We start from the raw sequence: 14,866 nt of genomic DNA on the forward strand, positions 1-14,866 counted from the left end.
GTGATTCCTCACCTCTGCGTTGGTGACTGCCCTGTCCTCGGTTACCCCAGTCACCTCCAGGGCCCGCTCCTCGAAGGAGGTGAGGTTTATTAAGCCTGGCACCCCACCACCAGTCTGTGCCCTCTCCCGACGATTGTGGGAGAGCTTTTCCTGAGGAGACATGGAGAGGTTTACAGTAGTGGGAGAGAGCGTGTGAAGGAAGAATGAGGGGGGTTGAAGGGAGTTGGCAGGTGAATGCTCGCATGGTTGCGGAAAGTTCTCAGAGGCGCGGGTGTGGGGAGGGGAGGCATTGGTGTTGACTCACTTGCGCTGCCCGGTGTATGTCAGTGATCTTTTTCTGGCATGGGAGGCCAGTCCTGGTCACAATCCTGGCGCTCACAGCTGCCACCACATCATCGCAGGCAGCATTGGCAGGCCTGGGCTGACCCTCCAGGCCCTCGGGGGACAGCACATCCCTCCTGGCCTCCACTGCGTCCAGGAGCCTGGCCAGATCAGTATACCCTAATCTTGGGGCCAGTGTCATGGGCCCAATTGCTGCAAGCTTGCTGGGGTTGGCTGAGCAAGAGCTGTTCAGTTCTGCTCAATCTTGTTAGCAGGGGACTGGTGAGTGCGGTGCCAGCGAATCGGCTGGCGAGCCTTCATTTGTGGTGAGAAGCCCGTGGGGCCTTGTTAAGTGGACCAACTAACGTTGAATGGTGTTGCCAGCCTCTCTGGGTCGAGCGCTGGGAAACTCGCGGCATTCCGCTCGTGACCACACTTTCACATCATTCTGGAGAATCCTGCCCTATGGGTCACACACAATGACAGGATCATTATTTTAATACGTCGGAGGAATTTAATGTAATAATCTTGTCACAAGTAGGTTTGCATTAACAATGCAATGAAGTTACTGTGAAAATCCCCTGGTCGCCACATTCCGGGGCCTGTTTGGGTACACCGGGAGAATTCAGAATGTCCAATTCCACCTAACGAGCCCGTCTTTCAGGACTTGTGGGAGGAAACCGGAGCACCCGGAGGAAACCCACGCAGACACAGGGAGAACGTGCAGACTCCGCACAGACAGTGACCCAAACCGGGAATTGAACCTGGCACCAGGCGCTGTGAAGAAACAGCGCTGACCACTGTGCTACTGTGCCGCTCAAGCGAACGGGTTTGTACAGAAATAATCCAGGAAGGCCCGGAAATATGGACTCCTATGAATGGAGGAAGGGGGAAACTGTATTTGTTGATGTATGCTCTCTGGTTCATCTATATCTTTCCCTCCCACGAAGGGGAGCTCTGGTTGGTTGCACGGTGACAGTCGTGCACCATTTATACACAGCAGTTAGGTCGCCTCCAACCCTATTACCCGATCTTCTGCCGGGCGGGCATCCAGCCACATATCGCGTCATAATGGCAGATTGGGTGAACAGCACACGGACTGTCACTGCAAACTGGAGAAAGGGGCCCGAAAGGGGCGGTAGAGCCAGGAGGAGGGACACCCACACGCGACAATGGCAAACCAAAGAGCTGTGGGGGAGGGAACGGGTGCTTCCCCGGGGGCATCAGATCCCACCGTCCACTAGCCCCCTAGCAGGGCGATGCCAGAGAGGAAGGGCAAGGGATTGGAGTCAGAGGGCAGAGCTCCATTTTCCAGGGGGAGGTAGCACCCATATCACTATAAAGAGAAAGCGAAAGGCTTGCACTACACCAGGGGCCAGGTTCTCACAAGAAGCACCACAGAAAAACAGCCCTACAAAGGGTGAAATCTCCATGCAAAGTTTTATCTCCTTTTTATTCCTGTCATGTTGTATTTTGTGTTCATTCGCCTCAACAATTTACAACAGGGTAATTCTTGACTATATTTTCACTACTTTTGTTACAACTGTGTAAATTGATCACATTTTTACTATCTTTATTACAAATGTATATTCTAATCGTATTTCTTCTATGTTTATTAAAATGGTGCATTTCATTTATATTTTTTATTAGATATAATAAAGATTGATGCAATTGTGTATCGGGACAATATGTTTAATGTGTCTGTTTGACATAAATGAAAATCTTCCATAAAAACATTTTTAATAAAGGGAACAGGAAAGTCCTCAAACAGACCAAGAAAGAGTGAGTGTGATTCCCCACTTTGTTGAAGAGCCACAAGGGAGTACAGCAGGAGCTGAACATTTACCTAAAGGCTGTAGTTTCCCAAAGCACATGTGACAGTTTCGGGAAAAAACTATTCCCATGACAAAGGGAAAAGGGAAGGTCATCTACCTCAAAGCAGGCAGAGATGACAGAGAAATTTATGCCGGGTGGACTACAGATAAGAAAGACCAAGTTTTAAACCTCAAATAGAACTGTGTTGATTAGAAACTCACTGAGAGTTAAGTGCTGCATGCTGAACTAGAATCCCTACAGGAGGCAAAAATAAATTTACAACCCACTACCTTGTGCAATCAGAAGTGTAAAAGTACTTGGATTTGAGCAAATAAATTCACATGTTATAGAGCTGCACAGAGAGGGGTTAATTCTGAAGAATTTGCATATTGAAAGCCTTTGTGAAAAACAGCATGAAGGTTGGGCTAAGTGGAAGCAGAGAATGCCTCTACAAGTAACCAAGGGCAGCTTGGCTATTAGTAAGAATCTGGGAGCTAACAGTCAGGTAAACCAACCAAACCTCTTCGACCAAACTTAATCCTCTGGAGGTGCTACAAAGTCAGGCGTGAGAAGGCCGTTAAATCGTGCCCAAGGTATGTGACATGCTGAGGTTGTGCATTCTCAGCTGGTGCTTCTTAGTCGTTCACTGCAGGATCATTCTGTCTCACAATTTTGCTACTTGAGTCATCATCAGTCTGATTGATCCGGATAGGGAATAGATGGGAAAGGAGAGCAGTGTGGACTTGCCTCCCAAACATCAAATTGGCGGATGAGACTATAATATCACTTCCTGATATGGTATGCCCTCCTTCTCGATTTGATGTCGCTCTGCATCTGCCAGGGTCCTTGAAGCGAATGCAATGGGACATTCCATGCCATCATACCATCTGCGGGCCAGCACGGCCCAAATGCAATAGGGGGAGGCATCGCATGTCAGGAAGAGTGGCCTAACTGGATCATGGTGCTTGATGAGCTGCATGGACAACAGGGGCGCTTTTTACTCTGGCAAATGCTTGGTCCTGTGAAGCACCCCAGAACCACTCATGTTCCTTCCTCAATAACACATGGAGCAGAGCTAATAAAGTGGCCTAGTTTGCAATGAACTTCCCATAGTAGTTAACCAAGCCTAGAAACGATTGGGGCTCAGTTCCATTCTTTGGGGTCACAGCCCCTTTAATAGCCTGAACCTTACTGGGTGTCGACCATCCCTGTCCACACTGCAACCTAAATAGGTCACCACTCTAGTGTAGAACGTACATTTGCTTCTCTTTGGCCGGGCATCCACTTGGGAGAACTGCTGAGGCACTTCCTATAGGTTTTCCATATGCTCCTCCATGGTGCCCGTGATAAGCACGCCATCCAGATAGACGGTCACCTTTGGCAGACCCTGCAAGATATTCTCCGGCTGGAAACTCGCTGGGGCAGATGAAATCCCAAAGGGAGGACAAGTGTATGGAGGCATTGGTGGTGATCTTTCAGGAATCGCGAGAGGCAGGGAATGTCCCAGAGGACTGGAAAATGGCTAATGGCTTGTTTAAGAAGGGGGTAAGGCAGAAGATGGGAAATTATAGGCCGGTTAGCCTGACTTGGCTCATTGGTAAGATTTTAGAGTCCATTACTAAAGATGAGATTGCATTTCCAAGTGCATGGTAAAATAGGACTGAGTCAGCACGGCTTCGTCAAGGGAAGGTTAAGTCTGACAAATCTGTTGGGATTCTTTAGGAAGTAACAAGAAAGTTAGACAAAGGAGAACCAGTGGGCATAATCTATTTAGATTTCTAGAAGGCCTTTGGCAAGGTGTCGTACAGTTAAATAAGTTAAGAGCCCATGGTGTTGAGGGTAAGCTATTGGCATGGATAATAATTATATTTATAGTGTCACAAGTAGGCTCAATATTACAATGAAGTTACTGCGAAAATACCCTAGTCGCCACACTACGCCGCCTGTTTGGGTACACTGAGGGAGAATTCAAAATGACAATTCACCTAACAAGCCTGTCTTTCGGGACTTGTGGGCGGAAACCAGAGCATCTGAAGGAAACCCACACAGACATGGGAGAACGTGCAGACTCAGCACAGACAGATTGGCTGAATGGCAGAGAGTGGGGATAAAGGGGTCTTTTTCAGGATTTAACCGGTGACTATTATAGAATCCCTACAGTGCAGAAGAAGGCCATTCGTCCCATCGAGTCTGCACTGACCGTCTGAAAGAACATCCTAGTATATTCCCGATCCCCCACCCTATCCTTGTAACCCCACCAAGGGACAATTTAGCATATCCAATCCACCTAACCTGCACATCTTTGGACTATGGGAGGAAACCGGAGCATCCGCAGACATGGGAAGAATGTGTAAACTCCACACAGACAGTTGCCTGAGGTCTGAATCGAACCCAGGACCCTGATGCTGTGAGGCAGCAGTGCTAACCATTGTGCCTCAGGGGTCGGTGTTGGGATCGCAATTTTTCACAATATACATTAATGAGCTGGAGGAAGGAGCTGAGTGCAGTGTTGCTACATTTGCAGATGATAAAAAGTTACGTGGAGGGTATTGAGGGAGCAGGGCGGCTGCAGAAGGACATGGACAAGCTAGGAGAGTGGGAAAAGTGGCAGATGAAATACAATGTGGAAAAGTGTGAGGTTATGCACTTTGGTAGGAAGAATGGAGGCCTAGGCTTTTTTCTAAATGGGCAAAGGCTTAGGAAATCAGAAGCTCAAAGGGACTTAGGAGTCCTGGTTCAAGATTTTCTATAGAGTTACCATACAGGTTCAGTCAGCAGTAAGGAAGGCAAATGCAATGTTAGCATTCATGTCGAGGAGGTTAGAATACAAGAGCAGGGATGAACTTCTGAGGCTGTATAAGGCTCTGGTCAGACCCCATTTGGAGTATTGTGAACAGTTATGGGCCTCGTATTTAAGGAAAGATGTGCTGGCCTTTGAAAGGGTCCAGAGAAGGTTCAGAAGACTGATCCCTAGAATGAAGAGCTGGTCATATGAGGAATCTGGGTCTACTCATCGGAGTTCAGAAGGATAAGGGGGGATCCTATTGAAATTGACAGGATACTGAGAGGTCTGGATAGAGTGGATATGGAGTGGATGTTTCCACTCATCGGAAAAACTATAACCTGAGGGCACAGGTTCAGGCTGAGACCAATTCGCCGGCACTGCACTCACCAGTCCCCTCTATTTCTACAATCTTTATTGTCACAAGTATGGTTAAATTAACACTGCAATGAAGTTACTGTGGAAAACCCCAAGTCGCCACAGTCCGGCGTCTGTTCGGGTACACAGAGGGAGAATTCAGAATGTTCAAAGTACCTAACAGCACGTCTTTCAGGACTTGTGGGAGGAAACCGGAGCACCCGGAGGAAACCCACGCAGACAAGGGGAGAACGTGCAGACTCCGCACAGACAGTGACCCAGCCAGGATTTGAACCTAGGACCCTGGCGCTGTGAAGCCACAGTGCTAACCACTGTGCTGCCGTGCTGCCGATACTTTGCTGACCATGCTGACCTTTAGCCAGAGGGTGGTGAATCTGTGGAACTCATTGTCTCAGAAGGCTGTGGAGGCCAAATCACTGAGTGCCTTTAAGACAGATAGATAAGTTCTTGATTAGGAAGGGGATCAAGCCTATGGGGAGAAGGCAGGAGAATGGGGGATGAGAAATATGTCAAACATAATTGAATGGTGGAGCTGACCCGATGGGCCGAATGGCTGAATTCTACTCCTGTGTCTTCTGGCTCATATCAAGCTTAGCGAAGGAATATCCTCCAGCCAGTTTTGCATACAAATCCTCCACTCAAGGCATAGGGTACCAGCGTGAAGCTCTGTTCACTGTGAGCTTATAATCTCTGCGGAGGCAGACAGATTTGTCGGGCTTCATTACTGGCACCACGGGTGTGGCCCATTCCGCAAACTGTACTGGGCGTATGACCCTCCTCAAATCCTGCAGGTGTTAAAACTACGTGACCACTTTGGAAAGCAATGCATAAGGGACATGGCCTCACCTTAAAATACCCTCCTGGAATATTTCAGGGTAGTTGCCCAGCACATTGTGCAGATTCCCGGTGCCCATCTGAAAAACCTGTTGCGGGTCAAAATAGAAGACTTGCAACCAGTCTTGTCCCAACAAACTGGGCCCTGGTCCCTGCAGCACAACCAAGGGAAGAGGGACCAACTGCTGACCATGCAATACCGGAGTCAAAGTGGTCCCCACGATATTCAAAGGCTCGTCAGTATAGGTCACCAACCTTGCTTTGGTGTCGCACAATGCCAGCGGCATGATCCTTGCACGGAGTCACCAAAATGTTCAATGTTCCACAATGGAGATGACAGCTACTGTGTCCATTTCCATTATCACGGGGTGACCATTGACCTGTAAAGTGACCTGAATTAGTGCGACCTTTGGGGCCGGGACACAGTTCAGTTGCATTACACAGTCCTCTTCAACCGGCGGTCCCATGTATAAGACCCTTGGTCGTGGTAATCTTGGTGACTGTTGTGAATGGTGTTCCCTGTGTCAAAATTGGTGGCTCTGACCATCACGAGTTCTCCGACTCCCATATCCTACCGGTAGCTCCCAAAAGCCTGACACGGCTGCGGAATTGCCTCTGCAGTCATCCTTTCTGAGGAGGTCTGGTCAGACCGGAATTGTTCCGTGATGCAGTGGGTGTTCAAAACGAAGGGCAGGCCAAACTATGGACATCAGAGTCTATGGACTCCTGCAGCTCCTGCTCTCCTTCCTCTATGTGCTCTCGGGCCAGCAAAAGCTTGATGGTCCATTTGCTAACAGCGTCCTCTGAATGACTGTGTTGCTTATGCCACACACTAGCCTATCCCGGAACATTTTGGAGAGGGATTTCCCGAACACTCGAACACCCGTCTTAGGCTGGTCAAAAAATCAGTGACCGATTCACCTGTAGAGGGCACATATTAAAACCATACCGCTGCATAATTACGGAAAGCTTGGGGTCATAGTGTTCAGAAACTAAAGCAATCAGTTCATCGAATGAGCCGGGTCAGTTAGACTTTTTATGATCCCAAAGGTCTGAGCCCCGCAGGCAGTCAGGAGGACTTTATTTTTTTTAATTTACAGTACCCAATTATTTTTTTTCCCAATTAAGGGGCAATTTAGTGTGGCCAATCCACCTAACTTGCACATCTTTGGGTTGTGGGGGTGAAACCCACGCAGACATGGGGAGAATGTGCAAACTCCACACGAACAATGACCCAAGGCCGGGATTCGAACCCGGGTCCTTAGCTCCGCAGTCCCAGTGCTAACTACTGCGCCATGTGCCGCCCTTGGAGGAGGACTTTCTGATGATCTTCCCCCCAAAATCCTGTTCGCCTGGAAGAAATACCCCAGGTGCTCCGCATATAGGTTCCAGTCTTCCAGCCTGTATCAGAGGCTTCCAGTTTCCCAAATAGTGGCATCCTGAAGTGTTATGTCCCTTCATTCTGGGATAGCAAATTATCGGCTGGGCAGCTCCACGAGTGAGTCCGGAGTTTCTTTCTGCCCAGTTTAGTAACTTGAGGAAGCCAGTGGTAAGAAAACAGAGGTTTATTTAACTATATACAAATTCTGCTCAAGGCAGCAACTCATTTCTTGTCGAGACCTTGCTGGAAAAACTAACCACATCAGGCCCTGCTTTGGGCCGGCTTTTATGTTCATTTGTAACACGCTCCAGCTGGGTGGCCTCTGCCTCATACTCCACGAGTCTTACAGGGATATCAACAATGATTTCCCCCAAGCAGGTTCTTCCCAGAGGTGGAGGACAGTGCCAGGGAGGCCTGGCCAACCACACCCATATGTTCTGGGCATAGCCCAGATTTGTAGGGTTCTGCACAGTCTTCTTTGAGGCAATGTCCAAGGTTGGGGGGTGAGGATGGAGCCATGCCCAAAAGTGGCAATTTTTGGGGTCTCAGACCAGCCAGAATTCTCTATGGGGAGGGGGGTCGATGCCCTAACCTTTGCCTCCCTAATCGCCCGCTCGGCTAGCAATCAGCAGCACCATCCACAACTGCAGACTGGCTGTCCGTCCTGTCGGAATTTCAGCAATTGGAGAAAATCAAATTCACCATCCCGGGGTCGGAAGAGGGCTTCCACAAAACGTGAAGGCCATTCACCAACCTGTTTCAGGACCTATTTGTAGCCAATAGCCAATAGAGCAAAGGGGAGGGTGGGCCCAAACAGGGGCCACTGTAGCCATCTGGGATGGCCACTTATAACAAGAAACATGGACGTTCGCAAAGCCTAAACGGAAATGTGGCCAATGTAAGATTCAGGCAAGCACAGAGTCTGAATGTATAATTGTGAGCAGAGAATCCAGACAGCATCAAAACCCCCAGCCGATTAGAATTTTAATGACCCATCTCCGTAAGACAAAGGACTGATACTCAGGTAACCGATACAATTCCAGACACATTGGCGCCACTCCCTTTACTCAGAAAGCATAAACAGCAAGGTCACTGACCGCTTAGGACACGCCCAGCCATCACGGCACCCGCCCCTTTATTGGCTCAGATCGAAGGCAGTGATCGGGAACTACCCAATTAATTGGATCCAAACCTAATGACCGCCCAAAAGAGTGCAAAATTCCCCCAGGATAAAGAGACACTGTCATGTGTTCGATCTCTTTTGGACCTGTCACTCCGGCAATGTCCATCTCCAACTGCAGCACCACGACCAGAAGCAAGTCCAAGTTCAACGTCCGCTACCAGACGGATGAGTCCAGCTGAACCGCAGTTACTTCTCCAGACCCAGGAGATCCAGATTCGAACAAAGGCCACTGTTCCTCTGACCTAAGCCTGAAGTTAAGTACAGGTTGTTACAGTTGTTAGGTTAGTTTAGCTCATAGTGTTTATGTTGCATGTATAAGTTAATATTGTGTGTAAATAAAGTATTATTGAACTTGAACTAACTAACTGGTTGTTGGGTCTTTGATCGATATCCGGTTGAACCTTGTGGTGGTATCATTTGATACCTGGCGACTCTGAAAGCAATATAATATCAATATCTAGACAAAAGAAGGGCAACCTTATTGACTGCCATATTTATAGCGAGTAAATATAGCAACACCACATACATCAATGAAAAGGGAGGGGGAGGGGAGGAGAGAATAGGGAGGCAATACACCGACCACACCATAAGCGGAAGACCCCTCTCCCCAACCCAGCAGGCAGCCGAGTAGGAGCAACTTACCACAATGTAATATATGTGTCACTACAAGACCCTACTATGTATGATAATGAAAAACCAATAAAGGAAACATGCTATATAATAAAAAGGGGAGGGGGGGTTGAGGGAGAAAGGGGAGTTGAGGTTTGGAGGCTAACTCTTATGTGAGGTTTTGTAAATGATAATTGTCTTGGATAGATTTGTTTATTTTTATTTTCACTGTATATAAAAGGAAAAACTCGAATAAAAACATGTAAAATCCGATGGTTTCCCCGTGGTCCTGGTGGGGGTTATAACACTAAGATGGCTACTGCATGTGACATGTTGCATCACTCCTTGTGATAATGTAACTATTTACATAGACATATTTTCAAATAATTGTACCTATTTTATTCAACAAATTCTCTCAACAAGCTAACCAATATACTATCACAGCATTTTCCACCAATTTCAATTAGTACTAACATGTACGACATTCCCCACATCCAGCGTGTTTGCCTTGTCAAGTAGAGTGGGTGCTCTGAGTATGAACATGTTCATTTCTCAAAAAACTATATTCCCTTTTGTTTGTGTAACACTGACATTTCTGACTGAACTGTTTTTGGTTTAGCTTTGGCACTTTAATCCAAGCCTCATCCCCAATTGAGAGGAACATGTAAAGTTCCTGACCATGACCAGGTCACATGTTTAATGATGTAATCACACACTGGGAATGCTCGAAACATAGACGTACACGACACAACCAGAGGCAGAAAATGTTAAGATACCAAATGTCTTTTAAAGATGGATTGAAAGATGAATGATCTCGCTTTGATTATTGCATATTTCCGATTAATCATTCGGCACAAGCATTTCCGGCAGCGCCTTTGTGCAGATTGTCCTGGTTTGCCTTTGACCTTGGATCCCTCTGTGCAGATGTTGCAACATCAGAATCTTCAGTGTCGCTTGTTTAGTCTTGGAGAAAACCAAGGAAAGCAGAGCTCCTGTTGTGCAACCAACTGTGCAGTAAGTTCAAAAGGTTCAGTTGTGGTGTCTGGATTGTTGTGAACGCAGCTTTCTCCCTCCTAACACCAAATTGACATTTCAATTACTGCAAAGGGCCTGACATGGACATTTTCAGACTTAAAGATAATGGCTTGATTAAAATTATGATAACATGGATCTCTTTCTACACGATAATACCTGGACAGCTGCCTGGTTTCTGAATGGGTGTGATTACGTTCATCAATCTCATTGACTGCTGCCTTATCACCCAAGAATTTCTGAGCTTCAGGATTTTTAATTCCAGCTTGTCTCAATATTAATTTGAATGTAATTTTGTGCTTAGGTTAACAATGGAGCATCAGAAGAAATATAAACTGCAAAATCTTATTTCATTAACAATAAAGACAATCTTTATGGTCAGCGTTTTTTGAGTCAGCAGCGAACATTGTCCCTTCACCGCTGGCTACAAAATTCAGGGCATTCTGGATAACTTTATGGGGTTCCACGATTTTCTCCAATGTTTTGTACTCTGATTTAACAATTTGGTTTACTTTTTTTTTTTTAATTCCAATTGAAAGACAATTTAGCGTGGCCAATCCATCTACCCTGCACATATTTGGGTTTTGGGGGTGAGATCCACACAAACACAGGGAGAATGTGCAACTCCACACGGACAGTGACCCGTGGCCAGGATCGAACCTTGGTTTCTTTTTGTAACTGGAAGAAGCCGTTCGACTTGCCAATGATGTGAAAAAATATTCGTTCTGCTAACGACGGAGTAGCACATAAGCTTGAACCTTTAACTGCATATATGCACAATATATTCAACACTGTTCCCTTTGTAATGGGGTAATGCTTACCTTCAAAATCTTTGACGAATCATACAGCAATTCAAAATATATAGGCCATGAAAACAACCCTCAGGAAGAATTTTCAGTCTATTTCAAAATACTGGGTCAGGGCATTGTGGTGCCACCTCTACATACACATACATTTTCAATGTCCATGTGCGTGCACAAGTATCTTGATCTTTAGGTATTCCTTTAAGAACATTCTGGGAATTCTGGAATGACTGACCAAAAGCAGTAGAAGTGCTGATTTCAGTCAGTAAATGCTAACAGGAATAGGGGAATGTTGGTTGACACATATTGGGAGCGATTCTCCGGAAACATTTCTAAGAAACATTTCAGGTGAATGAGGCTCCGGGAATTCTTCCACAGACCCCAAGAGGCCAACAGCGAACCCAAGCAGACTACCAATGAACCGGAACAGCAGACTGAGAGATCTGCGGTGCGGCAACCGAAGAGGAAAGAGTCGAATTGGACCCCTCCGGAAGGCCGCTGCCCTCGACTCAACATATATGCTCAAGCCGTCAGGAGTCGCGTCAATGCCAGATTCGTCAGTCGCATTCACAAGACAGCCCCGAACGTCACCCAAGCACAACGCAATGCCTTCCGCGCTCTCAAGACCAACCGCAGCATCGTCATCAAACCAGCAGACAAAGGAGGGGCCACTGTCATACTGAACAGAACGGACTACTGCAAAGAAGTATACCAACAACTGAACAACCAAGAACACTACAGACAGTTACCCGCAGATCCGACCAAGGAACACATACGCCAACTTAACAGACTGATCAAGACCTTGGATCCAGATCTTCAGAGCACCCTACGTGCTCTCATCCCACGTACTCCCCGCATTGGAGATCTCTACTGCCTATCGAAAATACACAAGGCGAACACACCAGGCCGTCCTATCGTTTCAGGCAATGGGACCCTGTGTGAGAACCTCTCTGGCTACATCGAGGGCATCTTGAAACCCATCGTACAAGGTACGCCCAGCTTCTGTCGCGACACGACGGACTTCCTACAGAAACTCAGCACCAATGACCAGTTGAACTAGGAACATTCCTCATCACAATGCACGTCTCGGCACTCTATACCAGCATTCCCCATGACGACGGCATTGTTGCAGCAGCCTCAGTACTCAACACCGACAACTGCCAATCTCCAGACGCAATTCTGCAACTCATCCGCTTCATTCTGGATCACAACTTCTTCACCTTCGACAACAAGTTCTTCATCCAGACACATGGAACAGCCATGGGGACCAAATTCGCACCCCAATACGCCAACATCTTCATGCAAAAGTTTGAACAAGAGCTACTCACCGCACAGGACCTTCAACCGACGTTATACACCAGATACATCAATGACATTTTTTTCCTTTGGACCCACGGTGAAGAATCACTGAAACGACTACACGATGACATCAATAAGTTCCATCCAACCATCAGACTCACCATAGACTACTCTCCAAAATCAGTTGCATTCTTGGACACACTCGTCTCCATCAAGGACGGTCACCTCAGCACTTCGCTTTACCGCAAGCCCACGGATAACCTCACGATGCTCCACTTCTCCAGCTTCCACCCTAAACACATTAAAGAAGCCATCCCCTATGGACAAGCTCTCCCTATACACAGGATCTGCTCAGACGAGGAGGAGCGTAACAGACATCTACAGACGTTGAAAGATGTCCTCGTACGAACGGGATATGGCGCTCGACTCATCGATCGACAGTTCCAACGCGTCACAGCAAAAAACCGCACCGACCTCCTCAGAAGACAAACATGGGACACAACCGACAGAATACCCTTCGTCGTCCAGTACTTCCCCGGAGCGGAGAAACTACGACATCTTCTTCACAGCCTTCAACACATCATCGATGAAGATGAACATCTTGCCAAGGTCACCCCACACCCCCACTACTTGCCTTCAAACAACCGCGCAACCTCAAACAAACCATTGTTTGCAGCAAACTACTCAGCCTTCAGAACAGTGACCACGACACCACACAACCCTGCCATGGCAATCTCTGCAAGATGTGCCAGATCATCGACATGGATACCACCACCATTACATGTGAGAACACCACCCACCAGGTACGCGGTACATACTCATGCGACTCGGCCAACGTTGTCTACCTCATACGCTGCAGGAAAGGATGTCCCGAAGCGTGGTACATTGGCGAGACCATACAGACGCTGCGACAACGAATGAACGGACATCGTGCGACAATCACCAGGCAGGAATGTTCCCTTCCAGTCGGGGAACACTTCAGCAGTCAAAGGCATTCAGCCTCTGATCTCCGGGTAAGCGTTCTCCAAGGCGGCCTTCAGGACGCGCGACAACGCAGAATCGCCGAGCAGAAGCTTGTAGCCAAGTTCTGCACACATGAGTGTGGCCTCAACCGGGACCTGGGATTCATGTCGCATTACATTCATTCCCCACCACCTGGCCTGTGAAATCCTACCAACTGTCCTGGCTTGACACAATTCACACCTCTTTAACCTGGGGTTACCCCATCTCTGGATCGGTAAAGATTTAATCACCTGCTAATGCTCGCATTCCAAGCATTGTCTGGCATCTTTGAATCTGTCTATATATATGTTTCTGGAACATACCTCTTCATTCACCTGAGGAAGGAGCAGTGCTCCGAAAGCTAGTGACATCGAAACAAACCTGTTGGACTTTAACCTGGTGTTGTAAATCTTCTTACTGTGCTCACCCCAGTCCAACGCCGGCATCTCCACATCATTTCTAAGTGAGGTAGCGAGCGGGAATTGCCGCGAACTTCCCGACGCTCAGCCCAGCGAGGCCGGCAATGTAATTCAATGTCAATTGGTCCACTAAACGAGGCCTCACGGGCTTCTCGCCGCAAATGAAGGCTTGCCAGCTGTTTCGCTGGGACCGTGCTCAGCCAACCCCAGCCAGCTCACAACAATTGCGCCAAGCATACCAACCCCAAGATTCGGGGACGCTGACCTAGGAAGGCTCCTGATGTGGTGGAGGCCAGGATGGATGTCCTGTTTCTCCAAGGGTCCCGGACGGTCAGCAATAGGGCAGCCAGTGCTGCCTGGGATGAGCTGGCAGCAGCCGTCAGCTCGGGCAGTGTGACCAGGAGGACTGGCCTTCAGTGCCGTAAGGTCAACGACCTGCACCGGGCAGCACAAGTGAGTAGACACCAACGTCCCCCACCACCACCTCCCCCCACATGGGTGCATCTACCCCTTCCAATCTCCCAGGCGACTCTCAGCTCTCCCTCCCCTCACAACCCTCCCAACCATGCCTCACACCCCCTCTCCCACCACTGTGAACCACGCGTGTGGCTAACGACGCCCTCTCTGTTTCAACAAAGAACAAAGAAATGTACAGCACAGGAACAGGCCCTTCGGCCCTCCAAGCCCGTGCCGACCATGCTGCCCGACTAAACTACAATCTTCTACACTTCCTGGGTCTGTATCCCTCTATTCCCATCCTATTCATGTATTTGTCAAGATGCCCCTTAAATGTCACTATCGTCCCTGCTTCCACCACCTCCTCCGGTAGCGAGTTCCAGGCACCCACTACCCTCTGCGTAAAAAACTTGCCTCGTACATCTACTCTAAACCTTGCCCCTCTCACCTTAAACCTATGCCCCCTAGTAATTGACCCCTCTACCCTGGGGAAAAGCCTCTGACTATCCACTCTGTCTATGCCCCTCATAATTTTGTAGACCTCTATCAGGT

This window comes from Scyliorhinus torazame, chromosome 6, assembly GCF_047496885.1.
Source record: "Scyliorhinus torazame isolate Kashiwa2021f chromosome 6, sScyTor2.1, whole genome shotgun sequence".
Lineage (NCBI taxonomy): Eukaryota > Metazoa > Chordata > Chondrichthyes > Carcharhiniformes > Scyliorhinidae > Scyliorhinus > Scyliorhinus torazame.